Genomic DNA, 17,486 nt, shown 5'->3' with positions numbered 1-17,486 from the left:
CAGAGCTCTTGATTTGTAAAACTCCATGCGTGTCATCTCTCATTCCCCTCTTATTATTCGGCTTCCTATTGATAATTTGGCGTTTTAATTATATATTTAATAATTTTGATTTGTTTATGTAACCTTATTTAACTAGGCAAGTCAGTTAAGAACACATTGTCATTTACAATGATGGCCAAACCCTAACCCGGATGACACTGGGCCAATTGTGCGCCGCCCTATTGGACTCCCAATCACGCTGATTGTGATACAGCCTGCAATCAAACCAGTCTGTAGTGACGCCTTTGACACGGAAATGCAGTTCCTTCGACCGGTATCATTGCGTCTGTCCTATTGAAATGTGAATTGCTTTACAATAAACTAGGCCTTTATAGATTGTGTCTGAGGGAGGGGAAATGTTTGGCTAGGCTACTTAAATGACTTAGGATGTTTGTAAGATATAATACTTTTTTAGTATCAAGTTCTATGTCAGAAGGAAGTTGTGTTTGAGAGCCCCCCCAGATCATTTTCTATGTGCTCTGTAGAATATCCCCAAAACAATTCAGGAGACTAAGGCTGCATCCCGAATGGCAGTATCCCCTTTATCGTTCACCACATTTAACCTGGACATATAGGACTCTGGTTGAAAGGACTCCACTAGGGAATAGGATGCTTTTTGGGTCTTTGGGGGTCTCTCTCTCTCTCTCTCTCTCTCTCTCTTACACACTCTCTCTTACACTCTCTCTCTTACACTCTCCCTCTCTTACACACTCTCTCTCTCTCTCTCTATCTGGTTACTACATATAAATATGTGCTCTTCCAAAGAACTGCTGTTTCACACACCTGGGGAATGGAAAGTGTTCATCAGTCCCCTATTGCAATTTAAGGGCTTGTAAATGAATTATTGAGCAAGTGAAAAAAATAACTCAAACTTAAAAGCAAGACTCCACACAATACTACCTCTTTCCCGTAGGCTACAATGGGTCAGTTGTGTGTTGTGTTCCAATACAGCATTCTAGATCAGTCTAATCCACTTTCTTTGTCTTTTGATTATATCAGTCAGAGAGTTTGTGATACAGACATGTGACCCTTATATCTAAGTGTGGGAACAGACTGGTGTATTTGTTTCTCTTTCCTCACAATCCTGTTGTTTTTACTATATCAGATCTCCCCCTGTTTATATAGGTCCCAGCAGCTCTCCACTGTGGAGCTGTATGTTTATGTAAGCTCCCCAGATGATGCTTGTATCAGGAGTGGTCACATGAATTAGCCCAAGGCACAAATAACCATGCTGGCTGAGTCTTGGCTTGAGATGGTGGCTTTGTATTTTGTGTAGGTGCACTGTACTCCAGATGCCTGCAGGGATGACCCGCTTCTTCCTTAAACCACAGTGAGGTAACTTGAACTGTCTAAACGTTGACAATACAAGAAAAACATTTATAAACCTGGTAGTTTAGATACTGGATGCTTATTGGCTAAAATCACCATGAATATGACTTTTAGCCTTTTCACCTTGATAAAATGGCTACATTGACAATAGTTTGACATGCTTCAATATAGTGTTGACTTTCTCTTCTATCCACCTATGAAGGGTTAATTCCTGGTTTGACAGGAGTTTCTATATTTTAAGGAAGGAGGAGCCCTAGGGAGTTTACACCTGCAGTACCTTCCATATCACCTGGCTTGTCTCCTTCAGACAGAGCCACTGTCCCTTCCCCTGCCTCGCCTGGCTGGAGAGAGGCCTTCAGAGGGGACGTCCAGTCAGGTGACACACAGAATGAACCAGCCAGGGCTGTGTGGCAGTTAGCCAACTCACTCCTCTTCTCCTCTGCTCCCTTCGCTTTAAGTCAGTGTGGATGGAGAAAAACGTGGTTCTAGTGCTAATCAGATAAATTGACGTGCTGTACCAAAATTAACGAATGGCTAGAGTCAACGCAATCGTGCATTATAGATGACGTATTTTTAGCACTATTTTCAAAAGTACTATAAAACGTTAATTTTTCACATTCTATTTAGTACGCTAGTATGGGTATTCGGACAGGGATCTTATGCTTCACAAATATAAGAAATATATATATTTTTTATACTTATCCAATCTGTATGTGGTTGGATATATAGCAACCGTTCGTGAGATAGTTGTTCCAGTTGACATGGTGTAGGTCATCTTCATGTGCTGTATTTCCTCCCCTACTCTGTCAGGCATTCTAAAATTCAAGTTGAGATGTAAAAGTTCTGGTCATCTTCCATTACGTTGGCTTCCAGAGATTGAATATCACATTGCAAACCACCATAATGTGACACATTAAGAAATATTCAAACAAAGCTTTACATCTTTATAACTCAAAGGAAGTAAACTGAAAGAGAACTCTGCTGTAGTTGATTGTTAATTCAAAACAACACAGAAAAGTGTAAAATGTTAAGGTAGTTAATTAAAAACAACAAATATATAATTTTAATTATCTCCAAAATATCAACACCATGACATGAGTTGTTTTAACACAAAATGGGGGTCAAATAGTGTTGCATTTGACTCCATGGTAGTTGAATTCATTCTGCCGATTTGACTGTGTAGGTGAGCGGGCTCAAGTCTCCTGGCTCCCCTCCAGCTGTAACCAGGTTTGCAGCCACTGTAATTGAATTCCCCTGCGCCGTAACGTGAATCTCCCCCGACAGATCTGCTATTAATTTGCCTCTGAGATTCAACCCCCATGGAAGCATTTAACCACCTCCTGAGTACTGGAGTATGAGCACTCTAGAACGAGCCCTCGCTGAAAGTGGTCCGGGGACTGAGGCTCTGAATCACCTGGCAGCTAGACCGTTCAAAGGCACTTCAATATTTTGGCACACATACTGTACACAATCCATGTCTCAAGTTTCTCAAGGCTTACATTTTTACCTGTCTCCTCCCCTTCATCTACACTGATAAAGGTGGATTTAAGAAGTGACATCAATCAGGAGTCATAGCTTTCAGCTGAATTCACCTGGTCAGTCTATGTCATGGAAAGAACAGGTGTTCTTAATGTTTTGTACTCTCAGTGTATACTGTACATTATACTTAAGCAATCTGGTAGCCCCAATCTCCCTCTTGTGTCTGTCCATGTCCAGGTGTATTCTATCAGAACAGTTTGGTTTTTGGTTGATTCCCATGACCACATGTACAATGAGGTGTGTGCAAGTAAAAAGGGAAGTCACATTTTGTGGAAAAGTGGTTAGGGTCAAAAGGGGTTAGGATAAAAAAGGGTGGTTAGGGTCAAAAGGGGTTAGGGTCAAAAGGGGTTAGGATAAAAAAGGGTGGTTAGGGTCAAAAGGGGTTAGGATAAAAAAGGGTGGTTAGGGTCAAACAGGGTTAGGGTCAAAAGGGGTTGGGATAAAAAAAGGGTGGTTAGGATCAAAAGGGGTTAGGATAAAAAAGGGTGGTTAGGGTCAAAAGGGTTTAGGGTCAAAAAGGGTTAGGGTCAAAAAGGGGTTAGGGTCAAAAAGGGTCAGGGTCAAAAGGGGTTAGGGTCAAAAAGGGGTTAGGGTCAAAAGGGGTTAGGATCAAAAAGGGTTAGGGTCAAAAAGTGGTTAGGGTCAAAAGGGGTTAGGGTCAAAAAGGGTTAGGGTCATAAGGGGCTACTGTCAAAAGGGGTTAGAGTCAAAAAGGGTTAGGGTCACAAGGGGCTACTGTCAAAAAGGGTTAGGGTCAAAAGGGGTTAGGGTCAAAAGTGGTTAGGGTCAAAAGGGGTTAGAGTCAAAAAGGGTTAGGGTCAAAAGGGGTTAGGATCAAAAAGGGTTAGGGTCACAAGGGGCTACTGTCAAAAAGGTTTAGGGTCAAAAGGGGTTAGGGTCAAAAAGGGTTAGGGTCAAAAGGGGTTAGGGTCAAAAAGGGTTAGGGTCAAAAGTTATCAAAGTAGATTGGTGTATGTCCCATGCGTTTGGAGTTGATCTTGAGGACCAAACGTCATCATCCCCATCACCTCTCAGAAACCACTTTGGCTGTGACCCCCCCACCCCAGCAACGTAGATCCTGCATGCACACTGCTTCCAGTATCTTAGCAACAGAAGCCCTTTATCACAACACAACACCATCCAGAACCTCTTAGAGAAATCTTCCCTGCAAGAAGACCTCTGTCTTTTCACCTCTTCACCCTCCCTCCCACCGCTTAGTGTACACTGGCATCCCAAATGGAACCCTATTCCTTATTTAGTGCACTTTTATGAACTTCATAGGTAATAGGGTGCCATTTGGGACAAAACCTACAGATGGAGGCTCAAATTGGAGATAATTGGGAAACAGCTGGCCTCAGTGTTATTTGATTTACTTTACCCTAACCTAACCTCCCCTCCTTCTTTTATCTTCTAGTATCATGTTAGTTGTTATTACAGAGGTTTTAGGTGTAGAACGTTGATCCAGTCAATATCACATGCAACAGGATCTCTTATGATCTCTTAGCTACCTCTTTGCCATTGCATTTCTATTCCTATACTCTTCAGAATTCTCTCTGGCCAAAGACACAAAGCAGAGGCTGTAGCTCTGTCCAAATGTTGTCCTCAGGTTTACACGTTATTGATCACTTTATTTACCCCCTTTATTGACGTTCCACTGTCAACAACATGAACATGATTAAGCCTAATCATTACAGAGGGAGGCACCATGGCCCAGTCCACACCTGCTAGATAAAAACAATTCAGAAATACAAGAAAGAGGAAAATAACAACAGAAAGAGACCCAGGTATACTGCTTTGAGAAACTGTTGGACAGGGAGACCTTTTTTTGATAATCACAGCAGCTGAGCAGGACCTCTCCTCCCTCTATCCCATCCCTCCCTCCTCTCCTCCCTCTATCCCATCCCTCCCTCCTTCCCTACCCTACCCCACCAGTCCCTCCCTCCTCTCCTCCCTCTATCCCATCCCTCCCTCCTTCCCTACCCTACCCCACCAGTCCCTCTATCCTCTCCTCCCTTTATCCCATCCCTCCCTCCCTCCTACCCTACCCTGCCAGTCCCTCCCTCCTCTCCTCCCTCTATCCCATCCCTCCCTCCTTCCCTACCCTACCCCGCCAGTCCCTCCCTCCTCTCCTCCCTCTATCCCATCCCTCCCTCCTTCCCTACCCTACCCTGCCAGTCCCTCCCTCCTCTCCTCCCTCTATCCCATCCCTCCCTCCTTCCCTACCCTACCCCACCAGTCCCTCCCTCCTCTCCTCCCTCTCTCCCATCCCTCCCTCCTTCCGTACCCCACCCTGCCTGTCCCTCCCTCCTCTCCTCCCTCTATCCCAACCCTCCCTCCCTCCTTCCCTACCCTACCCCGCCAGTCCCTCCCTCCTCTCCTCCCTCTATCCCATCCCTCCCTCCTTCCCTACCCTACCCCGCCAGTCCCTCCCTCCTCTCCTCCCTCTATCCCATCCCTCCCTCCTTCCCTACCCTACCCTGCCAGTCCCTCCCTCCACTCCTCCCTCTATCCCATCCCTCCCTCCTTCCCTACCCTACCCCGCCAGTCCCTCCCTCCTCTCCTCCCTCCCATCTCGCCCTCCTAGTGCTGAGTGAATAGTGCTTTTTGAGGTCGGTTCGGCTTCGGTTCGATTATTAAAAAATTATTACAGTTTTCTATTTCGGTTTTGATTATTTTTTAAACATTAAATGCACTGTGCATTATGTGGGTTGAACGCTGTAACAACCCAGAATTAAACAATTAGTACAAGTCCCATGATTGTAGTGACTCTCCATTACTGCTTATTACTTACGGTATTAACCATCATTTACTTCAATCAAATATTTCAGTTGTTGTGTATGTTACATTTGTGTTATTTGATGACTTTATTATTTCATTCCAAGTCATCATCTCATCTGTACAGAGCTGCTGCCTATTCTGTCTGACAAAATCACAATTTTAGTTCTTCAAAGTAAATAAGGCCAACTTTTATAACTGCTGAAGACCAACTATCAATCACTTAGGTCATGTATTTTCAGGTAGAGATATATCACAAAGAAAATGCTCTCGATCCCTCTCGATTGCGCAATGGATTATGGTCATTGTAGTTAATTACCACGTGCAGTGGTGATTGTCTATGAAAAGACACTTGCACAGGAGAGCCATCCATAATGTGTTAACAAGAATCAGCTTTCCAAACGTTACCCTTTTCGGGTGAAGCTCCCAGTTATTGCGCATATAAAATATAAATAGTGCCAATGCACATATTCCTATACAAAAGATGAAGGGAGATGGATTCTATAAGCTGTGATAAGGTAAGAACTGTATGCCCTCTCCTCTCACCTGTACTAATCCTTCCTGGTCACCTGTGCTAATCCTTCCTGGTCACCTGTACTAACCCTTCCTGGTCACCTGTACTAATCCTTCCTGGTCACCTGTGCTAATCCTTCCTGGTCACCTGTACTAACCCTTCCTGGTCACCTGTACTAATCCTTCCTGGTCACCTGTACTAATCCTTCCTGGTCACCTGTACTAATCCTTCCTGGTCACCTGTGCTAATCCTTCCTGGTCACCTGTACTAACCCTTCCTGGTCACCTGTACTAATCCTTCCTCTCACCTGTACTAATCCTTCCTCTCACCTGTACTAACCCTTCCTGGTCACCTGTACTAACCCTTCCTGGTCACCTGTACTAACCCTTCCTGGTCACCTGTACTAAACCTTCCTGGTCACCTGTACTAACCCTTCCTGGTCATCTGTACTAAACCTTCCTGCTCATCTGTACTAACCCTTCCTGGTCACCTGTACTAATCCTTCCTGGTCACCTGTACTAACCCTTCCTGGTCATCTGTACTAATCCTTCCTGGTCACCTGTACTAATCCTTCCTGGTCACCTGTACTAATCCTTCCTGGTCACCTGTACTAACCCTTCCTGGTCACCTGTACTAATCCTTCCTGGTCACCTGTACTAATCCTTACTGGTCACCTGTACTAACCCTTCCTGGTCACCTGTACTAATCCTTCCTGGTCACCTGTACTAACCCTTCCTGGTCACCTGTACTAATCCTTCCTGGTCACCTGTACTAACCCTTCCTGGTCACCTGTACTAACCCTTCCTCTCACCTGTACTAAACCCTTCCTGGTCACCTGTACTAACCCTTCCTCTCACCTGTACTAACCCTTCCTGGTCACCTGTACTAACCCTTCCTCTCACCTGTACTAACCCTTCCTGGTCACCTGTACTAACCCTTCCTGGTCACCTGTACTAACCCTTCCTGGTCACCTGTACTAATCCTTCCTGGTCACCTGTACTAATCCTTCCTGGTCACCTGTATTAATCCTTCCTGGTCACCTGTACTAATCCTTCCTGGTCACCTGTACTAATCCTTCCTGGTCACCTGTACTAACCCTTCCTCTCACCTGTACTAATCCTTCCTGGTCACCTGTACTAACCCTTCCTCTCACCTGTACTAAACCCTTCCTGGTCACCTGTACTAACCCTTCCTCTCACCTGTACTAACCCTTCCTGGTCACCTGTACTAACCCTTCCTCTCACCTGTACTAACCCTTCCTGGTCACCTGTACTAACCCTTCCTGGTCACCTGTACTAACCCTTCCTGGTCACCTGTACTAACCCTTCCTGGTCACCTGTACTAATCCTTCCTGGTCACCTGTATTAATCCTTCCTGGTCACCTGTACTAATCCTTCCTGGTCACCTGTACTAATCCTTCCTGGTCACCTGTACTAACCCTTCCTCTCACCTGTACTAACCCTTCCTGGTCACCTGTACTAACCCTTCCTGGTCACCTGTACTAACCCTTCCTGGTCACCTGTACTAATCCTTCCTGGTCACCTGTACTAATCCTTCCTGGTCACCTGTATTAATCCTTCCTGGTCACCTGTACTAATCCTTCCTGGTCACCTGTACTAACCCTTCCTCTCACCTGTACTAACCCTTCCTGGTCACCTGTACTAACCCTTCCTGGTCACCTGTACTAACCCTTCCTGGTCACCTGTACTAATCCTTCCTGGTCACCTGTACTAATCCTTCCTGGTCACCTGTATTAATCCTTCCTGGTCACCTGTACTAATCCTTCCTGGTCACCTGTACTAATCCTTCCTGGTCACCTGTATTAATCCTTCCTGGTCACCTGTACTAACCCTTCCTGGTCACCTGTACTAACCCTTCCTGGTCACCTGTACTAATCCTTCCTGGTCACCTGTACTAATCCTTCCTGGTCACCTGTACTAATCCTTCCTGGTCACCTGTGCTAATCCTTCCTGGTCACCTGTACTAACCCTTCCTGGTCACCTGTACTAATCCTTCCTGGTCACCTGTACTAATCCTTCCTGGTCACCTGTGCTAATCCTTCCTGGTCACCTGTACTAACCCTTCCTGGTCACCTGTACTAATCCTTCCTCTCACCTGTACTAATCCTTCCTCTCACCTGCACTAACCCTTCCTGGTCACCTGTACTAACCCTTCCTGGTCACCTGTACTAACCCTTCCTGGTCACCTGTACTAACCCTTCCTGGTCACCTGTACTAACCCTTCCTGGTCACCTGTACTAATCCTTCCTGGTCACCTGTACTAACCCTTCTTCTCACCTGTACTAACCCTTCCTGGTCACCTGTACTAACCCTTCCTCTCACCTGTACTAACCCTTCCTGGTCACCTGTACTAACCCTTCCTCTCACCTGTACTAATCCTTCCTGGTCACCTGTACTAACCCTTCCTGGTCACCTGTACTAACCCTTCCTGGTCACCTGTACTAACCCTTCCTGGTCACCTGTACTAACCCTTCCTGGTCCCCTGTACTAACCTTTCCTCTCACCTGTACTAATTCTTCCTGGTCACCTGTACTAACCCTTCCTCTCACCTGTACTAACCCTTCCTGGTCACCTGTACTAACCCTTCCTCTCACCTGTACTAACCCTTCCTGGTCACCTGTACTAACCCTTCCTCTCACCTGTACTAACCCTTCCTGGTCACCTGTACGAACCCTTCCTCTCACCTGTACTAATCCTTCCTGGTCACCTGTACTAACCCTTCCTGGTCACCTGTACTAACCCTTCCTGGTCACCTGTACTAACCCTTCCTGGTCCCCTGTACTAACCCTTCCTCTCACCTGTACTAATTCTTCCTGGTCACCTGTACTAACCCTTCCTCTCACCTGTACTAACCCTTCCTGGTCACCTGTACTAACCCTTCCTCTCACCTGTACTAACCCTTCCTGGTCACCTGTACTAACCCTTCCTCTCACCTGTACTAACCCTTCCTGGTCACCTGTACTAACCCTTCCTCTCACCTGTACTAACCCTTCCTGGTCACCTGTACTAACCCTTCCTGGTCACCTGTACTAACCCTTCCTCTCACCTGTACTAACCCTTCCTCTCACCTGTACTAACCCTTCCTCTCACCTGTACTAACCCTTCCTCTCACCTGTGCTAACCCTTCCTGGTCACCTGTACTAACCCTTCCTGGTCACCTGTACTAACCCTTCCTGGTCACCTGTACTAACCCTTCCTGGTCACCTGTGCTAACCCTTCCTGATCAACTATACTAACCCTTCCTGGTCACCTGTACTAACCCTTCCTGGTCACCTGTGCTAACCCTTCCTGGTCACCTGTACTAACCCTTCCTCTCACCTGTACTAACCCTTCCTGGTCATCTGTGCTACCTATATACATGTAACCAGTGACCCATGACCCCAGCATATAGTGCCCACTACTGTACAAAACAAGTTAAAAGAACTCTTGATGGGCTTGATCGAATTTATCTGTAGAGAAATGCACAATGTGGACATTGAGCTCACAAAAAGAAAGAAAGAAATGGAATCAAAATATTTGATCCACACTGGTCAATTAGTTGTTTAAAAAATGAGAAATAACCGACATTTCGGTTAATCGCTCAGCACTATCCTCACTCCCTCCCTCCCTTTATCCCTCCCCCACCAGTCCCTTCTTCTTGCATCCACCTCACTGCTTTCCTTTCTCACCCGAGTCACTTCGTGTCTCTCTCTCCTCTCCCACACAAACCTCCTCCTCATCAACCTCCCGGTTGCTCTGTTGTTAGTCAGGAGAGTGAATAGTGCCATAGAAATGGAATCCTTCTGTATGGAATTCTATTTCTATGAATAGTGCCCTGTCCATGGCCTGTGCCCCAGCCCTTGTCTAAGTGGAAATGGCTTCGGTTGGCTATTTCAGTGTAAACGTTATCAGCACAACTCCCCTTTTTAAACACCTTGATGTCAATCCGTGTCAAAGCCTGGTGTGATTTTTATCCTCTATGGCCCCCACACTCAACTGGCGGACCGTGGGTCCCTGACAAAAAATATAAATAAATACTGTATAAGAGTTTATTTCCAAAATGCTATATCCATGTTTTTTCACCAGAAATGATTGCTTATGGGCACCTTCACTGGCGTACGGGACACCCCTGCAGACCCACTTGTGGGGGGTGGAGGGGGGGGGGCACGAGCTGTGAGGGCCCATGCGCTTTGTCATCGATGCTTGTTTTCTAAAATGTAATGTCACATTTTGCTGTGACAAGACAACCGACAGTTGAGCTCAGCTCAACACTGATTGGCTAATTTTTTTATATTTTTTTTAATCAAGTGAGGCCAAATGTGCCATGCCTGCTCCCGCTCCTCCTCCCTGGCGCCCGAGGGCACTAGGCTACCCGTCATCATACTCTCCTGTTGCCAACATTACACGCAGCTGCGCTCATTGGACTCACATGGACTCCTTCACTTTGTTGATTACCCCCTCTATACCTGTCTGTTCCTTGGTTGTGTTCCCTGTGTCTGCATTGTTCCGTATTGTGTTTGTTATGTGTTCCTTTTCCTGACGCTGTTCCTGTTCCATTTCATGTCCATCAGCTAATAGACCTTCACTCCCCGTACCTGCTTCTCATCTCCTGCGTCGCTCCCGTGACAATATGTGACAGAATGCGGACACCACTACAAGAAGCATCGGGGAGTTCTTTTTGTTTTGTGGGTGATGTCAGACTCGGGGGCCGCCACTGATGAAATCGGGGGTGCCTAAGCCAGCTCGTCGGGCTTCCACGCCCTTGCTGGCGCGAGAGGTTTCCTTGCCTCTGTTGGCTCGGCAGGTTCCCATCCCACGTCATGCTTCAGCCGGCCCATTGAGATTCTACGCCCCAACGGGATCTTCAGGACTTCATGTCTCAGCCGGTTCGCCAGGCTCCCATGCCTCGGCCGGTTCGCCTGGCTCCCATGCCTCGGCCGGTTCGCCTGGCTCCCATGTCTCGACCGGTTCGCCAGGCTCCCATGCCTCGGCCGGTTCGCCAGGCTCCCATGCCTCGGCCGGTTCGCCAGGCTCCCATGCCTCGGCCTCCCATGCCTCGGCCGGTTCCCTCCCCATGCCCCTCCTCCCTGGCCAGGCTCCCATGAAGGGGGGCACTACTGCAAAGGTGCAATCGATGGTGATTGCGTTATCTGTGCATCTGTTGGGGCGGTACTCAATTTGTAGTGGGTCTAGAGTATTGGGTAAAGTGAAGGTGATATGATACTTAACTAGCCTCTCAAAGCACTTCATGATGACAGAAGAGAGTGCTACAGAGCAATAGTCATTTAGTTAAGTTACTTCGCTTTTTTACGTACAGGAACAATGGTAGACATCTTGAAGCAGACTGGGATAGGGAGAGAATGAATATGTCCGTAAACACTCCAGCCAGCTGGTCTGAGGATGCGGCTAGTGATGCCGTCTGGGCCAGCAGCCTTGCAAGGGTTAACATGCTTAAATGTCTTACTCACGTCGACCATGGAGAACGAGAGCTCACAGTCACTATGTTTTCCTGAAATTATTGCATTTGACAGATATCTAATTGTAGCTTGTATTGGACGGTGGTTTCTTCACGATTGTTGACTTACTTTCTCCTTATTTGTAATTGGCTGTAATTTAGAAAAGACACGGGCTGCTGGACCAATAAACCTGTTGGAAATGTTTCTGGATTACCTCTTGGCTACACCACTTCATTAAACTTTTCTGGCTTTGGTTAATGTTCGTAGTCGGCATTTTAGGTATGTGTGTGGGTGTGTATGATAAACACAATATAATAAGCACAACGGATAAGTAACGTCATGCTTGGGCTATTCCTGCTCCTTGATGCACCAGGAATCTCTTTTTCCCCACATTCAAGAATGGTTGATTGAACATTCTTTCTCTTTAGACTAAAGAGAGTGCTCACTTTACACAGTGCTCACTTTACACAGTGCTCACTTTACACAGTGCTCACTTTACACAGTGCTCACTTTACACAGTGCTCACTTTACACAGTGCTCACTTTACACAGTGCTCACTTTACACAGTACTCACTTTACACAGTGCTCACTTTACACAGTGCTCACTTTACACAGTGCTCACTTTACACAGTACTCACTTTACACAGTGCTCACTTTACACAGTGCTCACTTTACACAGTGCTCACTTTACACAGTGCTCACTCACTTTACACAGTACTCACTTTACACAGTACTCACTTTACACAGTACTCACTTTACACAGTGCTCACTTTACACAGTGCTCACTTTACACAGTGCTCACTTTACACAGTGCTCAGTTAGAAGCAATCTGTATTTAAATATTTTTAATTACTGCAATGATCTTTTAGGATGCAACACAAGTTAGGCAAAGTGTGGATGTGTATGTCTGCAAATCAACAGTTATATCATATAGAGAATGTGCAACATCTTTTGAGCAACATATTGAGAGAGATATTCATATTCCTCCTCCCTCTTCTCATTGTGGTTTTTGGGACATGAATTGGCATGAGCGATGCTATGCTGTGTGCTAAATTAGGGTTAGCCTCCGAGCAACACAGACAAATTAAGCCTGTAGCTGGAAACTGTCCAGAGCTTCTCTCTTTGTCCCTGGTGATCTGGCAGTTAGCATGGATGATAACAAACGCCTCATCGAATTTTGGTTTCTCTGTAGATTTCTTTGTTCTTCGATGGCTTTTTTTTCTCTACTGAAACTCAAATCGATTAGTCAAACTGTCTGTTAGGTTGAGAGCCCAATAAGAATCTTATTCATTTCTACCAGAGCTCTCATCCGTGGGTAACATATGCTTTAGTGTCACCAATAGGAGCGAGGGACTAGTGAGGAGGAAGGAGACTCCAGAGAGACAAGGGCATCATCCATGTCGTCGTCAATGGAACTGATTCACCTGTGTCATATCATGTGTTGATTCAAATCAACACAGTACAGTACTGGGCAACAATATATGGGTTGTCATGGATCCCCAACACCCCAGGCATTGTTGGCTGGAAACAACTGTATTGCTCCATCGCTTCACACTGTATTGAACCACAGAGCCATAGAATGTATCGAAAACACATTTGGCCCAGCCATGACCTCTGTGTAACCCTTAGTATTTGCCCCTGACATGATTGTCCATTCACACTGTGTTGACATTGAAGCTGAATCGTGGTCCGAATATAGCATGTGTTAGGCTGAGCTCCTCTCCTCTCCACTCCAGGAAAAGAAATGTGTTATACCTTATATGGTACCTGCCAGGCAAATGAACCATCCTCTGCCCTGTCTGATATTCAAATTCATTTCTAGCCATTCTGAGTGAGTTTGTCTACCTGAGTTTGTCTTGCCTCTATACAAAGCTTTAGCCTATCTCACAAAAAACAAAGGAAATTGATCTATGTTGAACACTTACAGCCAAATCAAATGTTATCCATAATTTTTTCTATAAGCTTATGTTCACTACAAGCAGAAGCGTTAACGCCCCACTTAGCTTAGCTGACTGTGTTTCTTAATATTTTCAAGTGTTCTGGAAATAATAATCCTAGTGAAGAACTTCTTCATTCCCATGCCCATCAAATACCTAAACTGCGATAAGTAAGCTGAGCTGTGTTAGTACGCCACTGACAGGATGTAAGGGAAATGTTTTTTTTATTTAACTGGGCAAGTCAGTTAGGAACAAATTCTAATTTCCAATGACGGCCTACTGGGGAACAGTGGGTTAACTGCCTTGTTCAGGGACAAAATGACAGATTCTTACTTGTCAGCTCAGGGATTCGATCCAGCAACCTTTCGGTTACTGGCCCAACACTCTAACCACTAGGCTACCTGCCGCCCCATTATGTATGTCAGGGGTAACATGCAATGTATTATGTTGAGTGTGTAATGTACAGTGTCTATTTTGTATAGAGTAGTACTGTGTGTCTAAGACAATTTTCCCCTTGAGGACATTAAAGTCCGTCCTATTCTGTATTTTCCTAGTATGACTCGGTTATAGCAAGAGTAAACTCTGGAGAACCTGGCTTACTCCAATTGGGTTGTTTGGCTCTGTCACCTCCTTGCGATTTGTACTAATCTTAAAAGATGCCATAAAAACACCCCCACAGAAAAACCTTCTCCCACAGAACAGATGTAGGTTGTTAGGCTACGTTCACACAGGCAGCCCAATTCTGATCTTTTTTTCACTCATTTGTCTTTTGACCAATCAGATAAGCTCTGAAAATGGAAAGATATGAAAGATCGGATGTGATTGGTAAAATGATCAATTAGTGGAAATATATCAGAATTGGGCTGTCTGTGTAAACACAGCCTAACACCCAGCATCTGTCCTCTGGGCGAAACTTTTTCTGTGGAGTTGTTTTTATAGCATCTTTTAAGAGTAGTACAAGAACATAATGCAGATGTTAGTAATGGACTTTGGTGCAAGACAAGTGATTCCCTAACAAATGTTGAATCTGATCCGAGTCAGATTGACCACATTACCATTTAAGACGGGTGATTGTATGCATTTTCCTCGTTGAGCAGACCTTGGGAGTGAGGAGTGAGGCTGCTTGAAACAGAAACCTCTTGGTGCTCAATGACCTTTTTTGACATTTTATCTGAGCCTTCAGATTTATCATCCAGTCAGTGGACTGTCTTGTGTTCTGTTCCGTCACGGTCGCTGAGAGAGAGAGCACAATGCAGAACAAAGAGGGAGAGAGAGAGACATAGTGTAAGAGAGAGGAGAGAGTGAAAGAGGCAGTGTAAGAGAGAGGGAGAGACATAGTGTACGAGAGAGAGAGGCAGTGTAAGAGAGGGAGAGACATAGTGTGATAGAGAGGGACATAGTGTAAGAGAGAGAGAGAGATAGAAAAGTCTGCAGCACCCGGCCTCACCCTACTAGAATCTGAGGTCAAATGTCTACTGTTTGCTGATGATCTGGTGCTTCTGTCACCAACCAAGGAGGGCCTACAGCAGCACCTAGATATTCTGCACAGATTCTGCCAGACCTGGGCCCTGACAGTAAATCTAAGTAAGACCAAAATAATGGTGTTCCAAAAAAGGTCCAGTCGCCAGGACCACAAATACAAATTCCATCTAGACACTGTTGCCCTAGAGCACACAAAAAACAATACATACCTTGGCCTAAACATCAGCGCCACAGGTAACTTCCACAAAGCTGTGAACGATCTGAGAGACAAGGCAAGAAGGGCATTCTATGCCATCAAAAGGAACATAAAATTCAACATACCAATTAGGATCTGGCTAAAAATACTTGAATCAGTCATAGAGCCCATTGTCCTTTATGGTTGTGAGGCCTGGGGTCTGCTCGCCAACCAAAATGGGACAAACACCAAATTGAGACTCAGCATGCAGAATTCTGCAAAAATATCTTATGTGTACAACGTAGAACACCAAATAATGCATGCAGAGCAGAATTAGGCCAATACCCACTAATTATCAAAATCCAGAAAAGAGCTATTAAATTCTACAACCACCTAAAAGGAAGCGATTCCCAAACCTTCCATAACAAAGCCATCACCTACAGAGAGATTAGCCTGGAAAAGAGTCCCCTAAGCAAGCTGGTCATGGGGCTCTGTTAACAAACACAAACACACCCCACAGAGCCCTGGGACAGCAGCACAATTAGACCCAATCAAATCATGAGAAAACAAAAAGATAATTAGTTGACACATTGGAAAGAATTAACAAAAAAACAGCAACCTAGAATGCTATTTGGCCCTAAACAGAGAGTACCCAGTGGCAGAATACCTGACCACTGTGACTGACCCAAACTTAAGGAAAGCTTTGACTATGTACAGACTCAGTGAGCGTAGCCTTGCTATTGAGAAAGGCCGCCGTAGGCAGACATGGCTTTCAAGAGAAGACAGGCTATATGCACACTGCCCACAAAATGGGGTGGAAACTGAGCTGCACTTCCTGAAGTCCTGCGAAATGTATGACCATATTAGAGAGACATATTTCCCTCAGATTACACAGATCCACAAAGAATTCGAAAACAAGCCCAATTTTGATAAACTCCCATATCTACTGGGTGAAATTCCACAGTGTGCCATCACAGCAGCAAGATTTGTGACCTGTTGACACAAGAAAAGGGCAACCAGTAAAGACAAACACCATTGTAAATACAACCCATATTTATGCTTATTTATTTTCCCTTGTGTACCCTTAACCATTTGTACATCGTTGCAACACTGTATATATACGTAATATGACATTTGTAATGTCTTTATTGTTTAGAAATTTCTGTATGTGTAATGTTGTTTACTGTTAATTTTTATTGTTTATTTCACTTTTGTATAATATCTACCTCACTTGCTTTGGCAATGTTAACACATGTTTCCCATGCTAATAAAGCCCCTTGAATTGAATTGAGAGACAAACCTTGACAAAGTACAGGCTCAGTAAGCACAGCCTTTCCATTGAAAAGGGCAGACACATGAAAACCTGTCTCCCTGTAGAGGAAAGGCTGTGCAACCACTTCACAACAGTAGAACCTGAGACGGAGCTGCATTTCCTGACTAAATGTCAAAAATATAAAACAATTAGAGAGTGTCATTTCTCCAAATTTGAAACCCTTATTCAAGGTTTCAAAGTCTTCTCTGATGAGAGTAAGCTACCCGTCCTGTTGGGGGAGGACACAGAGAGCTGTGGGTTGGCAGCGCACTACATTGCTGCCTGCCATAAGATGATGGACAGTTTCTGACAGACCAATCAATCTGCACATGTCCTCTACTGTATGCTTATTGCTATCGTTGAATGTAAGGTTATTTTGGCCCTTGGTTGTTGTTGTTACTGTTGTCCCATTGACAATTTGGATTTGTATTACTTTCATATTGTAAATATCCAAAGTAAGCTTTGGCAATATGTACATTGTTACATCATGCAAATAAAGCAAATTGAATTGAATTTAATTTAATTGAGAGAGACAGTGTTAAGAGAGAGTGAGATAGTGTAAGAGAGAGAGAGAGACAGTGTAAGAGAGATGGAGAGCAAGAGATAGAGAGAGAGACAGTGTAAGAGAGAGAGAGAGAGAGAGACATTGTAAGAGAGAGAGATAGAGGCAGTGTAAGAGAGAGGGAGAGACATAGTGTCAGAGAGAGGGAGAGAGAGAGACAGTGGAAGAGAGAGAGACAGAGAGAGAGACATTGTAAGAGAGAGATAGAGGCAGTGTAAGAGAGAGGGAGAGACATAGTGTAAGAGAGAGGGAGAGAGAGTGTCATAGTTTAAGAGAGGGAGAGAGAGAGACAGTGGAAGAGAGAGAGACAGAGAGTGTAAGAGAAAGGGAGAAAGAGAGATAGAGGCAGTGTATGAGAGAGAGACAG

At 45.0% G+C, this 17,486-nt stretch overlaps 1 protein-coding gene across 2 annotated transcripts in view; it reads left to right on the top strand.

Annotated features, from left to right (window-relative positions):
* LOC135547590 (adenylate cyclase type 5-like) overlaps nt 1–17,486 on the top strand; it is a 147,433-nt gene that overhangs the window by 1,782 nt on the left and 128,165 nt on the right. The gene's annotated exons all lie outside the window — the stretch shown is intronic.

The sequence above is a fragment of the Oncorhynchus masou genome, chromosome 10 (genome assembly GCF_036934945.1).
Source record: "Oncorhynchus masou masou isolate Uvic2021 chromosome 10, UVic_Omas_1.1, whole genome shotgun sequence".
NCBI lineage: Eukaryota > Metazoa > Chordata > Actinopteri > Salmoniformes > Salmonidae > Oncorhynchus > Oncorhynchus masou.
The sequence above is the reverse complement of the archived record's forward strand: the minus strand, read 5'-3'. Positions and strand labels throughout refer to the sequence as shown.